We start from the raw sequence: 22,097 nt of genomic DNA, 5'->3' as shown, positions 1-22,097 counted from the left end.
TGCTCCGTAAACATTTGAAAAGTGTACCGTAAAAACGAAAAAAATGTACCGTAAACAATTGAAAATGCTCCTTAGAAAATTTTGTAAGCGCAGATTTCGACAATTTCGAGTTCCTCAAGCCGTGGGTGTTTATAAGAGATATTCAAGTTACAAGATAAAAATTGTCGCTGTCGTGGCTGCCCGGAACATCTTTTGCTGGCGAGGATAGGGTGCCAAATGTCAATGAAGGACAAATACATACAATTTGAAAGTTTGGTACCCAACATGTTTCGGACAGCAGAACAAAGGGAACCGAAGCGACAACATTTATCTTGTAACTAAGATATCTTTTGTGGTTATGCAGGGAAATTGATGAATAAACCTATTAGCATTATATGCAATGTGATTTTAATGAAACTCGTATCGTCAAGCATGTTTATGCGATGTGCAGTTGTATGGGACGTCTGTTTGTCTATGAGCAGACTGGTGCACAATTTCTTCAACAATGCTTTGAATTGCTTGTAGGCTAAGATTACATTTTGTATGAGTTTATGGAGCATTTCATTTTTTTACGGAGCACTGTTTTTAGTTAAGGGAGCATTTTCTCAGGTTAAGGAGCATTTTTTATTGGTTTAAGGAGTATTTCTTCTTTTTAGGGAGCATTTTTCTTAGTCTTCGGAGCATTTTTCTGTTGAATAGGGTTACCAAGTAAAACAATCAGCTTCATACTCCAGGGGCTAAACAATGGTGCATAAGATTCTACTTAAGACAGCCAATTTCAAGGTACTTTTTCAACTATTTCACAATAATTCTTATATCAATATACTGCGCAATTATCATTAGTTAAATAGCAAATCTTTGTTTTTCTAAGGAGCATTTTCAATTGTTTATGGTACATTTTTTTCGTTTCTACGGTACACTTTTCAAATGTTCACGGGGCATTTTATATATTCCAAGGTAATTTGTTCAATAATTTGAGGAAAAATGATCAGATTTTTTAAGGAGCATTTTTCAATTGTTTAAGGATAATCAGGATTGTTTCATGATGCATTTACCATTTTCCCATTCCACAAGCTAGCCAAAAAACCAAACTACAAACTACAGAATCCAAGACAGAATCAGGAAAACTCAACATTCGCTGATATGCATTAAATGTATTGTCGTAGCCACGCAAATCCGTTCTCCAGCTAGCTTTTTTTTTTAAATAAGCGTTGGACACTTGCAAACAAAAGCGTGTTTACGCCCAGGATTGCCACATTTAAATCTGTATATTTTCTCCAGGAAATCTTCATAGCTGTATCTCAAGTCAAAAAAATCTGTATTGAAAATCTGTATCCATCTAAACCCAATCAAAATGATTTTTGAACAAACTTTGTTTTGAAAAAGATGTAAATTCAATAATATGTGAATAAAATATGTCGAAAGTGCGTCTTTAACTATAGTAGCCAAATACGCAACAACTTTAGTGGACCAACCACATTGCTCAGTCACACTAAACCCACTAAACAGAACTACTGATTACTTGTTTCTAAATATGTAAAAAAAAAGGCTAAATCTGATTATCTTTTATAATTGCTTGAGCTTTTTCTGAGATCCCTGTATTCAAATATGTTCTGAACATATTTACGGAGCATAATCTGGTTTCAAAATTGTTGATTCGCAAAAACTGTTAATAAAAAGTAAAACCAGAGCTAACATGTTCTGTCTTTTTAAATTAAGATTTTGCTAGTTTCAGAATAGCCTTCAATATGATCAGTTTGGTGGAGAATTTAATTTTATAAGCCTAAAGAAAACAGGTATTTACTAATAGCAATTATTTATATAATTTTATTATAATTTTCATTACTGCACACTTCAAGAAATCTGTAAAATCTGTAATTTTGCTAAAAATCTGTATATCTGTATATACAGATTCTTGGTCACCGCTCTACCCAAAAAATCTGTATAATACAGAATAATCTGTATATGTGGCAACCCTGTTTACGCCTCAAGAAACGAACACTGAATGACCTTTATTTATTTTCTTTGTCCCCTGCTAACAATCTAGAATTCCCTGTCAGCCTACTGAGATTCAATTTCAAATTTCTTCTCATTAGCTTCTTAGTATGCTGGCATTTCAAATACCTACTACGATAGAATTTCAAATTCGTTATCAATGTAACCAAAAACTGCAAATGCTTTTTTCGGGCTCACTTTATTCCCCACATGTATGACATGTTTTTGTGAATTTTACTGGATAAGGATTTATAATCAAAATGTATTCTTCAGCCTGAATTTCAACTGTTCTTGCACTCAAACGCTACCGAAATCCAGGTATCCACACCCAAAAAAATCTGCACGTTGTTTCCACCTGAAAAAGTACGTAGATTTTTTCCACCTGAAATTCACGTAACTTTTACCTGATTTTTCGATAGAATTTTCATTCTACGTGAAAATCAGGTAAGTTCTACCTGAGTTTTGGATAGAATTCACCGGACACGTAAGTTTCACCTGAATTTTTCTGAAGCATTTGCAGCTACGTGTGCACGTAAAATGTACCTGAAAATTCAGGTGGAAACAACGTTTAGATTATTTGGAGTGCAGTCTCCATTGGAGACTCTTGCCAATAATTACTGGACGGAATACCTGGAGTTCGGTAGCGTTTGAGTGCAAGAACAGTTGAAATTCAGGCTGAAGAATACATTTTGATTATAAATCCTTATCCAGTAAAATTTTCAAAAACAAATGTTGGAGACTCTCCAATGAATATGCACAAAATGATAAATAGATATCTAAATTACTCAAAAATATTCTAAATTAAATGATTATGAATAACCAAGCTGAAAATAGGAAAAGAAAGTGAAAATTATTGACGTATTATTGTGAACCAAGTTCCTCAGGTTGCTAAGGGGCCCCACATACGCTCCGACGTGTTGCACAACTTTGACTCCGCCCCCAAGAAATTTGGCTCGGTCCGACTTGGCTCCGACCGAATCAAATTCTCTGGGGGCGGAGTCCAAGTTGTGCAACTACTATAAAATCTGAATCTGTACACACCATGTGTCAAAATTAAAATACCATAGTAGATCCGTTGCTATAATAAAAAGCTGGATTCAATCAAGCGGTAATGCTTCTCCTTTACATTAAAAAAATGTATTTTGTCTACAGCTTTTTAGCCCATAGCCCGATACAGCCCATTCTTAAAAGGAAACAATAAAAACGAATTCAACGAATTCTTTGCAGCAAACAAATCTGTTAAGGATAATTGCATTGAAAATGAGTAAGCTTTTTGAACGCGTTTTATGTACCGTAATCCGGAGGAACATTGATAATTGATTTTTATTATGATATGGAAATGCTAATATCATCTTCCAAACTTGGACGTACATGTTCATGATAGCATTAGAGGCGAAAGTATAGAATTGATAGTTCCGTTAGGATACGGCAGGCATGAAGAATGTTTTTATAGAAGTCGATTTAAAAGCGAGCGGAGGGCAATATTTGTGATGGCACATATCGCACGACCTTCCTTCTGCCAAGCTCCCGTATGAAGGGGGAGGGAAGAATATCAGTGTGGAAGCTGATATATCTCCACTGGCTTGTTTTGTTAATATTTCCTCTGTAAGTAAATCATGGTTTTTTTCATATTTTTAAACGATCACTGCTACATATAGAACATAGAAGGCTGTTCTTGATTATTTGATAATTTTAAACTTTTAAACTTTGATCATCTAACGTTTATATCATGTATCTATAAAGCAAGCGTCTGTACACGTCGTAAGGTAGGCAATCATAGTTATGCCTTACACTGAAGCGATGTGCATCGATTGTTTCGAAAAGGCATCATCACCGTTTTCAACAATGAAAAAAATTGAAACAAAAAATATGGATCGACCAAGAAAATAAGAATACTTATAACACAATTATAAGTACTAGCATATTTTTTCATTATAATATTTTGAGTGCTTTTTTGGCAGCTTGCTGAGAGTTCAAAAATTAATGTTTTTTTTTTTTAATTTTGGCGAAAAATTAAGGCAAATTCAATCGAAGGTTATATCATTCAGCAGCAAATTTAGTCCAGATTAACCTTTTGTCTGTGCTCAAAAAAACTTACGTTGTCTGTGCTCTGGGGTCAAATTGACCCTAAATTGAAATTGCCATAATTTTTTAATGTTTGGTTAATTTTGGATTTTTGGGGCTGTTTCGAAAGATAATTTAATTATCTTATAATCATCACCCCAGAGCACAGACAACGTAAGTTTTTTGAAAAAAGTACACTGTAGCGCATATTTTAAAGATTTTTCAAGCGAATTTGCACCTAGAAGACAGATCTCAGCGAGTTTTACCAAACTACCAAAAATTATGAGAATCGGTTCATAACTAAAAAAAATGGCAGCCACTCAAAGTGGCCTGGGGTCAATATGACAGACAAAAGGTTAAGATACCTAACTCACGATAAGTACTTGTGATAACAGAAAATAATATTTTGTTAAGAAAATTATTTTGAGCTTTTTAGTGGAATGTCTTCACTTGTCATAAGACGAGTTTATACAATCCCATTTAATTCCACCACTTAAATAGTACCTTGACAGATACGTATTTCGACCTCAACAGTAAGGTCGTCTTCAGTGTCTCGTACTTGACTCGACTTCGACGAAGAGGCAATGTTTCAGTGGGGGTGTAATACCAACAAAGGATACCACCGCAATTTTGTGCCTGTTACGACATTAATAAGCTTTGAATCGAAGACACTCCCTTTGAATGGTTCAGTAACTTATTTACATTATTGTCATAAAAATTATTATTATCAAGTAGCTTTATTTAATATCATCAACTTTGTTCACAAATGAAACTACAACGCTATGGAGACTAATCCCTGACTTGATCATGTATCAGAAATAACTCTTTTTCTTCATTTGCTGAATATGGCAAAAACAGAAATCCTATGATGGTCGTAAGTAAGCTCTTTTAGTTTACGACTTGTAGTAAGCTCTTTTAGTTTACGATTTGTTATCTTTACAGATACGTATTTGGATCACAACAGAGAGGCCGTCTTCAATGTCTCGTACGTCATGTACGAGACACCAAAGACGGCCTCACAGTTGAGGTCAAAATATGTATCTGTGAAGATAACAAACGTAGGGGGATTAAACGGAAAAGTACTAAACTCGTCTTAGACAGTTAAAAAAATGCCTGAATTTACTTTACTAACTTTAACTGATAACTCGGCTAAAATTCGGCATCCACAATGCGTCTAAAGAATACCGACACCTTCAACCGCACTAGTGCTGAGAAATCCAGATTAGTTTTTTCTTCAACAAAACTACATTATCGTTAGGTGGTCGAAGTGACTTTGGATTGGTTTAATGTCCTGTCGTGTTAAAGAAACAAAAAAGACAATACTTAAAGTCCTTACGTGAAATTTCACCAACGACCGTTTAGTGAAGCTCACAAACCAAACTAAGTACTGGTGCCGTTAAAGTCTAGAAGATTATTTTTACCAACCATACACAGCCACCTTTCAAGTGATTTTCTTCGCAGTACAGCCCAACAGTATTGCCTAAATAAGGCTCATTTCCATTATCCTATACCAGCGAAATGGCAAAATTCATTGATATTCATTTTTTTTGTTTGCTCATAAGCTTCCAAGGAGATTTTCTGTTCGAGCACGCATTTCCTTCCAACATAAGTAAAATGATGGGGAAGAATGGTTTTATAGGTACTTACTCAGGGCTTTCTCATGTGCCCACTCATGAAAGCGTATGGAATATCATGGGGTATTTAGAATTTAAATCAAGTGTTTAATTCGGGTCAAATATTAAGAAAAAACTAAGGTCGTTTTTTAGTTGATCATGCAAATTTATTATCAATATTATCGATTCAATAAAATATTTTTCCTATTCAAAAAACCACATATTCAAAAATGTATTCACTATATATAACATCAACGCCAGCACTATAAACTGGCCGTTCAAACGGAAGATGTTAGAAGGCCTTAGAGGCTTTAAGGAAAACATTACGAAACCCGAATGTAGCCGCCCCAAAGATGTGCACTGTATTGCATATGATCCTTTATTTATGCTTAAAAAATCACATTGAAACGACTAGAAATGTTTGTCTTAAACATTGTATTTCCTATATTTTTTTCAATACATTTATTAGAATTGCGAGCGTTCTTTTAAGTTGCACAAAAGTACCATCTCTTATTTGATGCGTGCTCGCATCGTTTCCTAATTATGTGCCCCGACCTGGGACAACAACAGGCGACCCACCTTCCCTCGAAAGCAATCTAAAAAATTCAGAACCGAAAAAAATCGCATTTAACTTTTTTCATTCATTTCCTCCGCCAGACTACAACCGCCACCGAGCCGATGGATTTGACTTGACGTTCCGAGAAGTGCCACCGTCGTCATCGGTGTCGGCTGAAATGGAAAACGAAATCGACGGCAATCCGGTGCTGTTTACCGACGACAGTAAAAAACCATCATCTTCCGGCTCCGGCGGCAGCACCAACAATATCAATCACAACGGCGTGGGAGGAAGCGGCGGCGAAAGCTTCGATTTGATCCGCCAAAGCTTGGAGCGGATCAGGGAGGAGGAGGACATCGATATCAAATCGGAACTGCTGATGAGGCTGCTGGAGCAAATGCCCGAGGGACCGCTCCCGGTTGTGTACATAGAGGATTCGTCCGGAACGGGTACGACGGGCACGGAAGCGAACGGGAACGATGATATGGGGTTAGTTGTCGACGGAGAGGACCAGTTGACGGACAATGGCAATAAACGATCGGGACGGTACTATCGAAGGTATCCTTGGAAGAGGCAGAACTCGAGGAGCAGGACGTGAGTATGAATCGTAGGTTTAGGCAGTTTTTATTAATGGTAACTCTTAGTTGGAATTACAACTCCCAATGGGACATTGCCGCCTCACAGCTTATTGTTCATTGAGGTTTCTGAGTCAAGTTGCCATTTTTGCATTCTTGTATCCATGAGGCCAACACGCGGATACTCCTATGAGAAGTCGGCCACATTTCCTACCCTAGACAAAAATCGAACCCAGCAACCTTCAGCGTGCATAGCTTTGTAGCCGCTAGGCTAAGGAAGGCCCCTTATTTTATTTATAGTATATTGAGGGTAAAAAGCATTCCATGAACAACGAAAAAACGCTTCACATTGTAATATTAGTAACAGTCAAAAAGGAGCACGCTCCACTTCTATTATGATTACATCGCAGAAGTTGACGTCCCATGAAATGAAAGCTCGTCTGTTACCGAACTTGCCAAATTGTTTGTACCTATTTATAGCGGCAGGTGTCAACCCATCTTTAAATAATAACCATACCAGTGGTGAATTAACTCATAGCTGCTGATTTATCCTCAAGTGATGCTTCATTTCAATGTAGTGTCATTTTCATTCAATTTATGGCTCTAGAGTAGACATGTTTTTGATTTGCGATGAAGCGTTCTGAAACAATTTGGTTTTGACCCCACTCAGCGATAAATCATTTCATTTAATCTCATTTCGATTTTACATATAGCTATTTTATTTGTTACACCATCTTTCATGGAAATATAGAACTACCGAAACTATGGTTTACTTTTTCGATATTACAAAGCCTTTCACCTGAATGAAGCGAGGTTCATTCGATGCTGTTGAAAATGTTTGAAATAATAATTTCTAATTCTCCCCATCCATCTCCATCTCATTTAGTTACGACGCCGACGCCCGCTATCTGTGCGTCCCTAGTCGGGATGATATATTCAAGCTGCTCGTCGGCTTGCACGAGAACCGAACCGGCAATCAACAAAGGACGATCAATTTCTGCAACCGGAAGCGTCCAGCCAAAGCCATTTTCACAAACATCCGATTCCTGGGGTAAATTCCTACTCACCATCCCGGAGGTATTATTGCCATCATCTTTCATGCAACGATTGCTTGTATCAGAACCCGACCGTGATTGTATAATTTCCCCCATATTGCAATTGGCGCGCGTCGAGAGGGTATACCAGCGCAAAATAAAAACCCCATACAGAACCACAAAAAACAGCAAAAAAGGCAGCAAATAATAGTATTGTGTAGACATGCACTTTTCAAACAAATCTGGCACAAATTGAACCACCCACGACAGTAGCTCTAGACGTACTTGTGTCGCGTAGATTTTGTCTGTTCCTTCTCCGGATGACAATTTGAAGGTGCAAGAAAGACTTACATCATTAGAATCGATTAGTAAAGCTGATCATTTTAAACTTTTTCTTTCTTCTGAGAATAAATACATAAAAGGGCTCATACATACAGAGGACAACAGAAACGGATGATCACCAGTTTGTAAAATTGTAAACTATAGGTAGCTTATGGATACTTGTGAATAAGATAAACATAAATATTAAAAAAAAAAATCAAACCAATTACAGTCTACTGAATAAATAAGATGTGGTAACTTATGTGAGCAACTGAAAGCCAAGCAGTATTATTATGTACCGTTTTACCAGTCGTTTTAGCGATTTAAGTGCATTTATTCTGGAATAAAAGGAAATCTATTTAAACTAAAACATGTATGCATGCGAAAACGAGCGTTTAAGTCTTCCATGACAGGAAGCTCTGCTCCCTATAAAAAAAATTGCAGTTAATAACCAGGAAAGCGGGGTAAGTAAACATCATGCACTATTATGATGAAGCTGTAGATCTATAGAGCGGATGTCGTTGTTGGCTGGGAAGGGTGCTTTAATTATGTTGTACTTCCGGATGCTGACGGAGTGTGGGATTCCATCTCAAAGGGTAAGTTTGTGAATAGTTAAGATACTAGTCATGTTTAGGTTTAACGCATCTAAGGAGATTGACTTTTGTGAAGCTTACTGAAGATTTTGTTAGTAAAGCTTGCGACACATTCTAGGTTTGAAAATTGCCACACTTAGCGTAAAATAATTCGTATTTGATCCCAAATTTGTCAATCAGAAAATTATATATGAAAAAAGATAACACGAGCTGTAAGAGTGAAATCGAATAAGCAATTATTCAGATTCACAGCAAACTTTCCAACCTTAACGAATTGAAAATGTTGGGGGGGGGGTCTAAAAACATGTTTTTTCACATGCTCAATGACCCTCACCACCGTTTTCGGTGCTAGCATTGGATTTTGATACAATGCTGGATTTAATTTTAGCATTTAAGTGATACAAGATTTGGTTTCTCCAATCCTTTATGATTGAAGGATGACCTTTATTATTCGTTTGCGTGAAAAATCGCATAATCACATTTAAAAAGCATGCAGTTATACAAATTTACAAGTCGAGTCCTGCATAATTCTTTGAGCGATGATATTGGGAGGTTTGAGTATTAAGGCTCCCTCAGACCTAAGCGATTTCATCGCCGCAATGGCGACAACTAGTCGCCGCGATTCCAATGTTGGGTCGCTGCAGGCAATGTTCCACTTGCGCTTCCATGCCATCGGCAACAGAATCGCAGTCGCCAAGCGATAGAATCGCGTCGCGATTGTCACGTCGCGTGTGTTTGGGGGAGCCTTTAGAGTTGTAACTTTGGCGCTATGCAAACTACCTTGAGCAATTATATGTACTACCGTTCAGCATCGGACACCTTTCAATACCAGACATTTTCAAAACAATACTTGAAGGTCATCTTTTACAGTGCAGAGGAAGCTATTTATATAGTACTTTACCTGCATGAAATATCACACCCTTCATATTCTTCTTGTTAACACTTAAATTATTTTGTCGACCAAATTTTCGTCGAGATTATCCACAATCATTAAGGTTCCCTCAAACAAACGCGACGCGACTGTTACACACCGCTAATTTTTATTCCACGAAATGATCGATCGCGAAAATGAATTCGGCTTTTTTTTTTTGACGTCTGTCTTTTCTATATTGGGGTACACTTTACGATTGCGAAAATCGGGAACCGTCACGAAAATATGATAGTATTTAAACTTTAATATCTCATCCTTTTCATTATGGATTTTTATTTTTTGACCATTCGATCAAGGATGAGTCAACGCTTATTTGTATTTATATGAAAATACTGATTTTTAACTATTTGTTATCGATAATTGATGAAAAGTTTATAAATGGGTGAACCAACCAATCACGTACATGCATCACTAGCACAGACATCAAAAATCAATCACTTGCGGGTTTGGATCTAATCCTCAGTTTGAACAAGATTTCTCGCAGAGCGGACGCATCAAAGCGATCGCAGCGGAGCGGACACAGCGTCATGAAGGCACTGGTAACATTTTCAACGGAAATTCATCGCATTGGTGGTGGTCCTCGGTGTGTTGCTGCAGATCAATCAACCTCAAAGAACCAGCATTTTATATGAAGAAAGGGTTGACTACAAAAATAGTACTATTGCGATCCCGTGTCGCCAGTGGTGATGCTGAAAATTTATTACAAATTGTGGTGTCAGTTTGTTGTTAGAAAAGCGCGTTGGGGAAAGAAAATTGGTTCTTCTCAGGACCAGCATTTTCTGAACAGAAAGGTTTAATTGCAAAAATGGACTGTTTCAGTGGCAACGGCGTTTGGCGTAGAAGCTTGGTTTCTGTTAGTGATTCCATCCATTCAAATTTACGGGCTTAGGGGAAGGGGGGGAAATATGCCCTAGCTAAGCTAACACTGCTCTATTGTCTTATTTGTAACGCTATTCATGGGTATTTTTACATTATGCATCAGTTAAACAAGATAGCTAGTTGATGCCATTCAAAAATTGTCAAAAATCTCAATCATATTGATAATTATTCACATTTCAAAAAAGTGGTGATATTCTGTTGCCGGAAAACTCATGAGGCAAAACGCCTTTTAGCTGGCAGCTCCTAGGGAACAAAGTACCACGCGTCAGCGAATCAGCATTCTAGTATGGATAGTCCGTGGAGACGCAAGTACTTTGTAGGTTATTGCCACTAGGGCGTTTTGCCTCGCCAAAATGTTAGATGTTTCTTCAAAATGTGGAAATTTTCGGCTTTTCCGACCTTCCCATGCACTTTTTTGAAACTTTCTTCGCCTATCCTACATAATTTTAGATCTAGTTTTGTTACGGACATCTTAATGACGGTAAATATGAGGGAAACCACAAAAGGCGTTTTGCATAGGGGGGCGTTTTGAAGCCTCTTCCCCTAATTGATTGAATACAAAAAAAGCTGCTTTCCGGCATTTTGATCAGGATTCCGCAAAGAGCGATTTAACCATTTATAAGGCAGTGGCAAATATATTGCCACCAACAATTTATATGTTTTTCTGTTTATTAACAAGAGCTCTACTTATTATTTCCCATCTAGTGGCTATATTTGCTACCTAGTAATCCCGCAGATGAATTTGGGCCATAAAAATTTAAAATTCATTTTGAGAACGGTTTTTTACGAACAGATCGTAAGTTTCGAGAGAAAGAAGAAGGATTTTCAGTTATCATTCGTTGAAAAAGACGACAACGATATACTTTTTCCCATTGGTAATAATTATTTTGAATCTCATGAGTTAGATTATGGCGTAATTAGCGTGGAAAATGCTTTGCCTTTCTTGTATATTTGGTTTTGAGATGTTTGACGAAATTGCTTGGGAAAAAAGTGCAAACCAGAAAAAAACAGTTATAAGGCGTTTTCCAACTAGGACTCTTCGCTAAAAAAATGTAACGTGCCTTGTTTTGATTTAAATAACGTAATACTTAGTTTTTTAATCTTTTTCTTATTTTTGTTGTTGCCTTTTCTCCCGCTTGCAAGGCAGTGACGAATTACATTCTCCGAACGGCCCGTTGCCTGCGGAATCCCGAACAAAATTCGCGCGTCACGCGCGACTTAAACTGACTTAAATTAATTTATTTTTGATTTTTGTTTGTTACACTATTTTTATTAATTTAGAAAATTTGATAACCTAACTACTATGTACACTAATATTTACAATAATAATTTGATAACCTAAATTGGAACTAGCGCCTTAATTGTCGCCTGGTCCGATTGTAAGCAACGGACCCTAAACCTTTCCTTACACTCACCAAAGCGCTCGTGCAGAGTTTTAATATCGGCCAGACGGTGGACCCCAGAAGTTCGTGTCCTGGGAGGGGTGTTCATGATCATTCTCTGGAACTTGATTTAAACTCGTTGGAGTTTCAGATGATGAGTTTTTACGCGGCTCTACCAGACCGGCATGCCGTATCCGATCACAGGGAGGATGATTTGCTTGTAGACAGCAAGCTTATTTTTCAGGGACAATGACGACCGGCGGTTGATCAAAGGGTACAGTAGTTTCAACAAAACGTTACACTTTGTCACCGTTTTGTCAACCTGTTGGCGGAAAATAAGCTTGCTGTTAAGGGTCAAGCCATGGTAGTCGGCCTCATTTGCCCATTCCACAGTCGTGCCATTGAGGATGATTTTACAGTGGGGGAAAAAGATGTCCTGGATCTGGCGTTGATACAGATCTCCCAGCTGGTGAGGTACTCTGTCAGGGCATCCAGGCCTCGTTGGAGTTTTGCCACTAGCGCTCTGATCACTCTACTGTTGTAGACGATGGAGGTGTCATCTCCGATCCGCCTTCTGGAGGTTCTGGCATGTCGGAGGTGAACAGATTGAAAAGCAGGGGCCCGAGAATACTGCCCTGGGGGACGCCTGCGACGATTTTGTGCGCATTGGAACTCGCTCCGCTAATTGAGACCCGGAATGTCCTTGCCGACAGGTAATTGTTGATGAATTTCACCAGGTAGCTGGGAAGATTGTAGCGTTGTAGTTTGTACACCAGGCCATCATACCATACATTGTCAAACGCCTTCTCGATATCGAGTAAGGCCATGGCAGAGGTTTTTGAGACAAACTTGTTCCGCCTGAGGACGTTGGTAACTCGGGTCAGTTGGAGAACAGTTGATCGACCGCGTCGAAAACCAAACTATTCCTCGAGCAAGATGTTGAGATTTTCGGCAGACTCAAGTAACCGGTAATGAATAGCTTTTTTTTACCAATTTGTTTATTTGATTGGCTCAGTCGTGTACAAAAAAAACACTTTGCGGAGCCATGAGCATTATTGTTTATTTTACAATATTATAATTACATACAATTTGATAACCTAGAATTATTACATTACAATGTAGTTTGAAACGAATCATGATAGAACTGCATTTTATCTATCGGAATACCGAGGACTGCTGCTAGCCTTTGCATATCCTCTTCAATCAATGTTCTTCGTTCGTCTTCATCATCTAACCACTCATAAGTTCGTAATCTGTATCTATTGTTCCCGGATGAATATTCGGGTACTGTTATCATCCTACCGTCACTTTCACTTGACGCCAAGTTTTGATTATTCGATTTCTTTTGTATCTGGTTGACCACAACGTCCGGCTCTCGATCAGAATCGATCGATCTTTGTCGTTTCGTATCCGCCTCCCTCTCTTTCGGCTTCATCCCATCGTAGTAAACTCTACCTTTTCGATCACGAATGAATAGAACATCCGGAATTTCTGCTTCGATATCCATTTAGAGACCACGTACTCCGGTTAGCATATCAAGCTTGAACTCTGGCGGAAATCGCTCTTTTCCGGTAAGTTTAATGTTCCCAAATTTGGATAACACAGATGTAAGGTCAGCGTCCGTTATTTCTGGTGGAAGGTAAAATATGCGCACATATCTAGTGTTTCCCGCCACGGACATACGAACCATCACTTTCTTTCCATTCTTGTAATGGAATGGGAGTAATTGTTCGTTGTTGGCAATAACAAGTTTCATCGCTTCTTCGCTGTTGAAACGTATGAAAACAGATTTCTTAACAGAACTCTTGTATGCCGCTTCCATCATCGATAGGTCACCTTTGATGGATTTGATGGAGCTAGCCATGTCTGCAACTGTAGGCTGAACGGCATCTCCTGGGAACACAAAGGCCAGCGTATTTTTTACCGTGACATTACTCGACATTTTGACCGGAGAAGAATAAACCGATTCGATCAAAAACGAAACCGAAAACGAGCTAACGAGTGAACAAAAACGTCTTGTCTGATCAAATTATGATCGCTCACTGTGATGAATAGCTTGGATAACCCTAACTTTTGGGGGAGGAAGGATCCTTCCCAGGCTTACGGATGGGAATGACTTTTGCTGACTTCCAGGACGATGGAAAGTAGCTGAGCCGGAGACACTGATCAAAGATCAGCGAAAGATGCTCGAAGAACAGAGCACTCATATGTTTTAGTTCGAGATTCAGGATGCTGTCGAAGCCTGAAGCCTTCACGTTTTTCGATGACTTGATATAAGCCGTCAATTCGCTAGCTGAGATCTTCAACTCCTCCGAGAAGTCGTTGGGAATAAGATGGATGTTGTTAGCATGCTCATTAACGGCTGTTTCGTGTGGACTAACGATGTTCTGTCCAAGATTGTGTTAGCTGACGTAGTGACAACCTATTTCAGAAACCTTCTCTGCAGGAGTTATCAAACGATCCTTCTTCTTATTGGCATTACATCCCCACACTGGGACAGAGCCGCCTCGCAGCTTAGTGTTCATTAAGCACTTCCACAGTTATTAACTGCGAGGTTTCTAAGCCAAGTTACCATTTTTGCATTCGTATATCATGAGGCTAACACGATGATACTTTTATGCCCAAGGAAGTCGAGACAATTTCAAATCCGAAAATTGCCTATACCGGCACCGGAAATCGAACCCAGCCACCCTCAGCCAGCATGGTCTTGCTTTGTAGCCGCGCGTATTACGGCACGGCTAAGGAGGACCCCTTGTCCCGGCTAAGGAGAAGCCCCTCGTCGAGGCTTAGATTTTAGAATTTTTGTTAGCTTCCAGAACACTTTAGCACAGTCTGGGAGAGCGTAGATCTTATTTGAAAAATCATTATTCCACCATTGGCCTGGATAATTTTGGTCATGCGATTGCACCGGGCCTTAAGCGCACGCAGCCCAGTACGTTGGTACTTGCGTTGCGAGTAATATTCCGCAAACGGATCAAATCTTTGGTGAGTAAATCAATGTTTAGGGTGTTGCTTACCAGTCGAGCAGTTAGCACATGTTGTTCACGGGCCTGGGAGATCGTCTCTTGGATGGAGTGGAGCTGGTCGTCGATTTCCTCCGGTGTGGTCGGATGTCGCTGGTAGTTGATGTTTTCGTCCACACAACTTTGGAACCGGCTCCAGTCGACACGATGGTAGTTTTGCCGGGACTGCTGATGCCGGGTAGTGATCCGAGCTTAGCTCCTGGTAGACGACCGGCTGGGAGATGTGGTTGTTCATGTTTGTGATGTATAGGTCGATTGTGGAATGGTCGCCGGACCGACTCAGCCGAGTGGGGGAATCCGGGCTCAGGATCATATAGTGACCTTCCTCCATGTCGTTGCTCCAGACTTGGTGCTTGGCATTCAGGTCGTTGGCTATAATGAACTGAACTTGTCTCCGTGTAAGCTTGATGATGTCCCTCCGAAGGGCGTCCGATGATCCGTCGCCAGCTTAAGCTTGAGCGTGATTGTGCCGACATAGGTGCCGATGCGCAGCTGGAAACTTGGCAGCAGGCGACAGTTGATGTTGTAGCGAAGAGCGATGGTCACACCATTCGCTGGTGGATGGTGCCAACGATGCTGGAGCTTGAACCGACGTTTGTTGCAGCGCGACTTCATGCGGCAGTTCCTGGTGCCGTGCCCGAAATTGAAGCAGTTGGTGCACTGCGTGACGTCGCGGTACACTGGTCGATATCGCTCACAGTCAACGACGGTGTAATTTATAACGCCCAGCTTCAGATCCTTCCAGGAGGAGGAGCCGAGCTCCAGATGGATCAGGTAAAGCTGGTCGCGATATCTTCTCGCCTTGTCGTGCTGAGCGATCTTGTGCACGGCTACTGGCTTCAGTCCGCAACTTTCAAGCTCTGCTTTGAGCTCTTCCTCCTTCATGTCGTGGAGCCCTCGCAGCAAAGCCTTGAGCGGCTTCGTGCCGGAGTGGTCATGAGTGTAGTACTCATACTTGTGGAATTCGAGGAACTCCACGACGGATTGATGATGGTCCTTGTTTGCCGGCATCACTTTCACGCCCTCGCTGCAGAGCCTACATTTCAGCCCCTTAGCGATCAGCTGACGAATTTTTGGGCGTAAATCCGGCGGATCGCCCTTTACAAACACGACGTCATCAAGCGACAACGGCGAGAACACGTTGCTCTGCAAAAGCTGCTTGAAGGGGTTATGGAAAATTATTCGAAATTCCGAAGGAAAATTATTCGAAATTCACATGAGAGAAATTATTCAGAACTTGTGATATATTCAATTTTTCGCCGAAATCGGTTTTGTATCTAGACGGTAAATTTTTTGGAAGGTTTTTTTTCAGATTTCTTCAGGAAGTTCTTTTTATTGTCCATCAGAAATTCTTCGAAAGTTCCATGAGAAGGGAAGGGAAGGGTCGAAGATTATTCTGGTTGGTTGGAAATTATTCTGCGGAAAGCCATTGGGCCGAATAACTCGTTGGACCGAAAGTCGTCTAGCCGAATTGAATTCGTCCGAATTTAACTTTTGGGCCATTTTCCCTTTACCCAAAATGGTCGTTTGGTCGAATAGGCCATATGGCTAAAAATACCTTTCTGTCAAATGACCATTTCAACCAAATGAACTTTTCTATCAAACGACTTTTTTTTTTACCTTTCCGGGCGACAGTTTTGGTTGTTTGTCCACTCCGGCTAAATGACATTTTCGGCCAGGTGGGTTTTAGCCAAAAGGTTTGTTCGAGCCAGTGGCGTAGCCAGAAAATTGGTCTGGAGGCTCGAACAAAATTTCTTGCAAAACATGTGTAAACAAACAAACCGAACCTCAACGCCATCGTCGTCGACATTGTAACTCACAATTTCATTTTGACAAAACGATGGCACTAGTATACTCTTGCATGGCAAACGACGCTAGGACATTGTGCCATTTTTTGATGATGCTAGCGCTGATTATGCACATGATAACGGCGACATTCCAAAGTTATTTCAAAATGAACAGTAGAAAGTTATCACAACATAGTGAGTGCAGCTTCAACGTCTGTTCTCTGTGGTACTAACCAGTGCCGAAACGTAGGGACGCTAGGGTGGCTCAAATTAGTATGGGAAAACCTTTTTTCAATTTTTTGATGGGCCGCCCTCTTATTCGATCATATTTGATGCCCTGATACTCTGGACAAAATTTCAGACAAATCGGTCAACGTTTCAGTCCGCAACTTTCAAGCTCTGCGTTGAGCTCTTCCTCCTTCATGTCGTGGAGCCCTCGCAGCAAAGCCTTGAGTGGCTTCGTGCCGGGGTGGTCTTGAGTGTAGTACTCATACTTATGGACTACGAGGAACTCCACGACGAATTCATGATGGTCCTTGTTTGCCGGCATCACTTTCACGCCCTCGCTGCAGAGCCTACATTTCAGCCCCTTAGCGATCAGCTGACGAATTTTTGGGCGTGAATCCGGCGGATCGCCCTTTACAAACACGACGTCATCAAGCGACAACGGCGAGAACACGTTGCTCTGCAAAAGCTGCTTGAAAGGGTTACCCGCCTCCAAAAGCAGTGCACTTCGGCACTTTTCTCGCGACCGAATTGGCCACTGAGTCTCCCACGACGGGTCCGGGAGCAAATAACGCCAACGCGACGAAGCTAAAACGAAAACACGAAAAACGAACACGAACAAAAAAAAAACACTTGGAAAAAATGCGCGAGCAAAAAACACGTCCGTACGTGCTGCTGTCTCGAACTGGAATGAGGGTCGGGAGCATTTTTTCCAGAAAATTCTGTAAATTTTTCCAAAAGTTTTGGAAATTATTTTCGATTTTTCCACGTAGTTCGAAGCTTTTTTTTTAAAGTACAGTAGCCGTTCGATAACTGCAATGCATTCTAGATGTCAAACGATTGTCAAACGACGTCAGATTCAATAAAAGTGCATCTCAATGTGCAGCGCAATGCAGCTGTCATTGGGTTTGACATCAGTTTGAAGTTTAGCGGTTCGATAACTGCAAAATTGTTGCAACTATCGAATTGCAGTTAAAAAGCATTGGAGCTATCGAACGTCTACTGTAGTTTGAAACTTATTGTAATCCCGAAGGAAAATTATTCGAAATTCACATGAGAGAAATTATTCAGAATTTGTGATATATTCAATTTTTCGCCGAAATCGGTTTTGTATCTAGACGGTAAATTTTTTGGAAGGATTTGTTTCAGATTTCTTCAGGAAGTTCTTTTTATTGTCCATCAGAAATTCTTCGAAAGTTCCATGAGAAGGGAAGGGAAGGGTCGTTTAGTGTGAAATTATTCTGCGGAATAACACGTTGAACCGAAAGCCGAATTGAATTCGTCCGAATTTAACTTTTGGGCCATTTTCCCTTTACCCGAAATGGTCGTTTGGTCGAATAGGCCATATGGCTAAAAATATCTTTCTGTCAAATGACCATTTCAACCAAATGAACTTTTCTATCAAACGACTTTTTTTTACCTTTCCGGGCGACAGTTTTGGTTGTTTGTCCACTCTGGCTAAATGACATTTCCGGCCAGGTGGGTTTTAGCCTAAAGGTTTGCTCGAGCCAGTAGCGTAGCCAGAAAATTGGTCTGGGGGAAGTTTTCTGGACATATATTTTTTTCGAAAAAAAAATTCTTCTAAAAATGTTGTCTCTTGGGGGGGGGTTTATGCCCAAAACCACCGTGGCTACGCCACTGGTTCGAGCAAATGACATTTTCGGCTAACATATTCCGACCTTGTATCATTCGGGCAAATGGCCCTTCCGGTCTGTCGGCCGAAAGCCATTCGGCGGAAAGCTATTTGTTCGAAATTGGCCGAAAAGGACGAAAATTTTTTGATCGAAAATGTCATTCAGTCGAAAGGGACATTCGGCTGAACAATGGCCGAAAAAGTAGTTTGCCCTAACAAGTATTTTGGCTGAAAATGTTGTCGAGCCGAAATAGTCGTTTGCCGAAGGAAGTCGTTTGACAGAATAGGCCGAAAATGTCCTTTCTGCAAATTAACCATTTCGGCCAAACGGCATTTTCTGACAAATGACTTTTTCGGGGTTGGAACTTGTCTTTAAAGCACCACTTCATAGAACCCTAAATAGTCCCTGAAGATGGTACTAACCAGTGCCGAAACGTAGGGACGTACATAAAAATATCGTACTGGCAGAGTACTGAAACTACACACCCGAATACACCAACATAATTTAACTACAACGTCGGTTCAAAAGTACGCCTAATCTCGCCTAGTCTCGGCACTCTCAAGCAATTCACAAGACTTGTGATCACTTTCTAACCTAACTTGTGATCACTTTCTGATCGAGGATTCCCTATACTCAACGTGAACACAACTATGCTGAGCATCACGTTGGCGCAATATCCCGGACTTCTGAAAACGTTGGTCACCAACGATCCAAATAGCAGCGTATTTGCGATGAAGTGAAAGTGGGATCCATGGTCCTACTCAAGCAGAAAGGTCTTCAACATTTAGAGCTAAACTTGGGTCGTGTCGAAGCGGTGTCGCCCGGACGTGACGGCTATGTTAGAGTCGTGAAAGTTCGTACAGCATAGGCTTTATACAAGCATGCCGTGATAGAGTTGTATCAGTTACCAGTCAAAGATCCTGTCAAGGACACCCCAAGCTTTCTAGCCCTCTAGCAAAGGCTAAATTGGATTGATAGCAGCGCAACCACTGCATTTGAAACGATGTCCCAGGATCAGAGAATCGACTGGTATGGCGACGAATGTGAGCAGTTAGAGTAGGAGAAGAATTCAGCATGGGAAAAATTGTTGCAGTTGGTTGGAAAAGTTGTTGGTCAATCCAGCACGAGGACGAATGAGGCACGATACAGACGAGCGCGGAACAGACATAACTCGGTTTTCCCGAGCAAAAAGCGCCAACACATAAATCGAGCAACTGTGTTGCTCATGATCGCTAATCAGTCCCATCCTTGCTGGATTTTCTGGGACAAGTATGCGATTCTGGGCAGTGTACCGTGCTGATAAGGTACGAAAGTTCTATAACAAACCGTTCACGTACTTTCTACGTGTCACAGCCTGACAGCTTTATGAAGTTCACTGAATGACAATATGGCACAAACCGATGGCGGTAACGTGACGAAAAAGGGAGCACGCGGGCCCGACTTACGTTTTTCAGCTCCACATCTCCAATAAATCCAGTATTGGACGGCTGAAGCCCTTGGGGTAGACTAACAACTACCAAAACCGGTATCACCAGGGAGGAGGAAGTTCTGCTGCAGGAGTTGATGGAAGGTATCGCGTGCCCATCTACAAAAAGGGTGACAAGCTGGATTGTAGTAATTACCGTGCAAACACATTGCTGAACGCAGCCTACAAGGTACTCACAAAATAATAACATATGATGTGTTTTTCTTTTCAATTTCGCCATCACGGGATATACTCCCTTATATCCGGTTCCAGAAGAACGGATAATCCCAAGACAGGTTAGAAAAAAATCCATTATGGGCAGAACATGTCCGATATACATCCCCGAGTTGACCAATCACAGTATTAGGTAAATTTAACAACATAGACTGAAGAATCATTAATTTAAGTTTTAAGTTAATGTTTATCCCTACCGTCATAATGGGCAGAATGTCATTTGGCCGAACGGATCGATATTTTTGGCCATATTACCTGTTCAACAAATGACGTTTTCGGCCGCAAGCCCGTTCGTCCAAATGATAACTTCGACCAAACGAATTTTTCGTTCAATTTCCAGTTCGGCGATATGTCGCTTCCGACCAAATGATCCCATTTTGATCCTAATTACCGTCTCCACCAAATGGAGTTCGGCTCAATGATTTTTTAAATACTCACGCTCACCCTAGTGTGAACGTGTTGCGAAGGCCGACGGAGATCCTTCGAAGCTTAGTTGGTTAAAAGCACCAGTCTGGCGTACTGAGGGTCGTTGGTTCGAGGTTCCATTGAAGGAAAGTGGTTTCCTGCAATACATTTTTCAAATCAAAATCATCTTCATAATGTACATATTGAATATGTCATATTCACAAGTAAGTTTTCAGAACATAGTTAATCAATGTCCAAGTTGGGTGATCCAATATCCAGAAAATAGGCAATTAACTACGATTGAACTGAATTAACGTGTTATTCAGCCAAGTGGCTATCGTCCAAACGACAATTCTCTTTTTTGAAAAATTTCCGGTAGAATTCCAGAAAAATGTCTCATGGATAACAAAAAGAATTTCCCGTAGAAATCCAACGAAATTGTTTCAAAACACAAAAAATATATAAACCGAAATCGCGCATCATTTCAACGTGCAAGCATAGCATTTACAAAGCTAGCTTCATACTACAATGGTCTCCCACTCAAAATTTGTAGGTTCATGTGACTTTCTAAAGCATACAAAATTGATTTTCAAAATTGGGGAAAACGCACTTGAGGTGGTGCAAAATGACACACTTGCATGAGAAATAAAGGTGAACGCATGGTTGTTTGTAAAACTTAGATTGAACGAAAATCTTACGGGAGAGATGAAAAAACCACACAATTTGGTAAACTTCATAGGAGTTTCAGAGTCTCTGGGCTACATTTTGATAATAATATCTAATGTTAAATGGTAATAATAATAGCCACCCAGAAATGTACTATAAACGATTGTATTTGTATATTTATTGTAATTTGTATTAACTAGATTCTTCGTAAATTCATGTTTAAAAAGGAGTTTTGGCAAAATAATGTTTCTATCTTAAGTGTTTGAGTCTGTGTCAGAAATGGGACCCTGTCGGGAACGATCAACATTGGCGCGCAGGACGAAACAATAAACAGGACTGAAAACGAGTAAAGCAAAGCACGCTGCTCGGTTTGGCACGTTTTTCTTCACAGCCAGCAGCAAAGCACAACGATGATGACGACGCCATGAGGTGTGATTAAACAACCACTGTGTGGTTTGAGCTGATTTTTTTCAATTTTCCTTTGTATTACCACGGGATGTTTTCTTAAGCTCTACAGATTTTTTTTTCAAGTTTTCAAGGGGAAATTCCTTAGGAAAGCTAAAACAATTTCCAAGGAAAAATACTATTGAATTTCGGCGAAAAATCCCCTCAATTTCCTACTGAAAAGAATCAATATGCACTGGAAAAAGTGGGAAAATGTAACATGCAACAATAGTGCAGAATGGCAATATGGACACCGTTTCACTTTTTTCAATTTCAATTATTCTCCTTGCTG

At 40.3% G+C, this 22,097-nt stretch overlaps 1 pseudogene; it reads left to right on the top strand.

Annotated features, from left to right (window-relative positions):
- LOC134217790 (uncharacterized) overlaps positions 1–8,480 on the top strand; it is an 86,489-nt pseudogene extending 78,009 nt beyond the window's left edge.
- The last annotated feature ends 13,617 nt before the right edge of the window (positions 8,481–22,097 follow it).

The sequence above is a fragment of the Armigeres subalbatus genome, chromosome 2 (genome assembly GCF_024139115.2).
Source record: "Armigeres subalbatus isolate Guangzhou_Male chromosome 2, GZ_Asu_2, whole genome shotgun sequence".
NCBI lineage: Eukaryota > Metazoa > Arthropoda > Insecta > Diptera > Culicidae > Armigeres > Armigeres subalbatus.
Note: the sequence above shows the minus strand (reverse complement) of the source record. Positions and strands in the feature narration are given on the sequence as shown.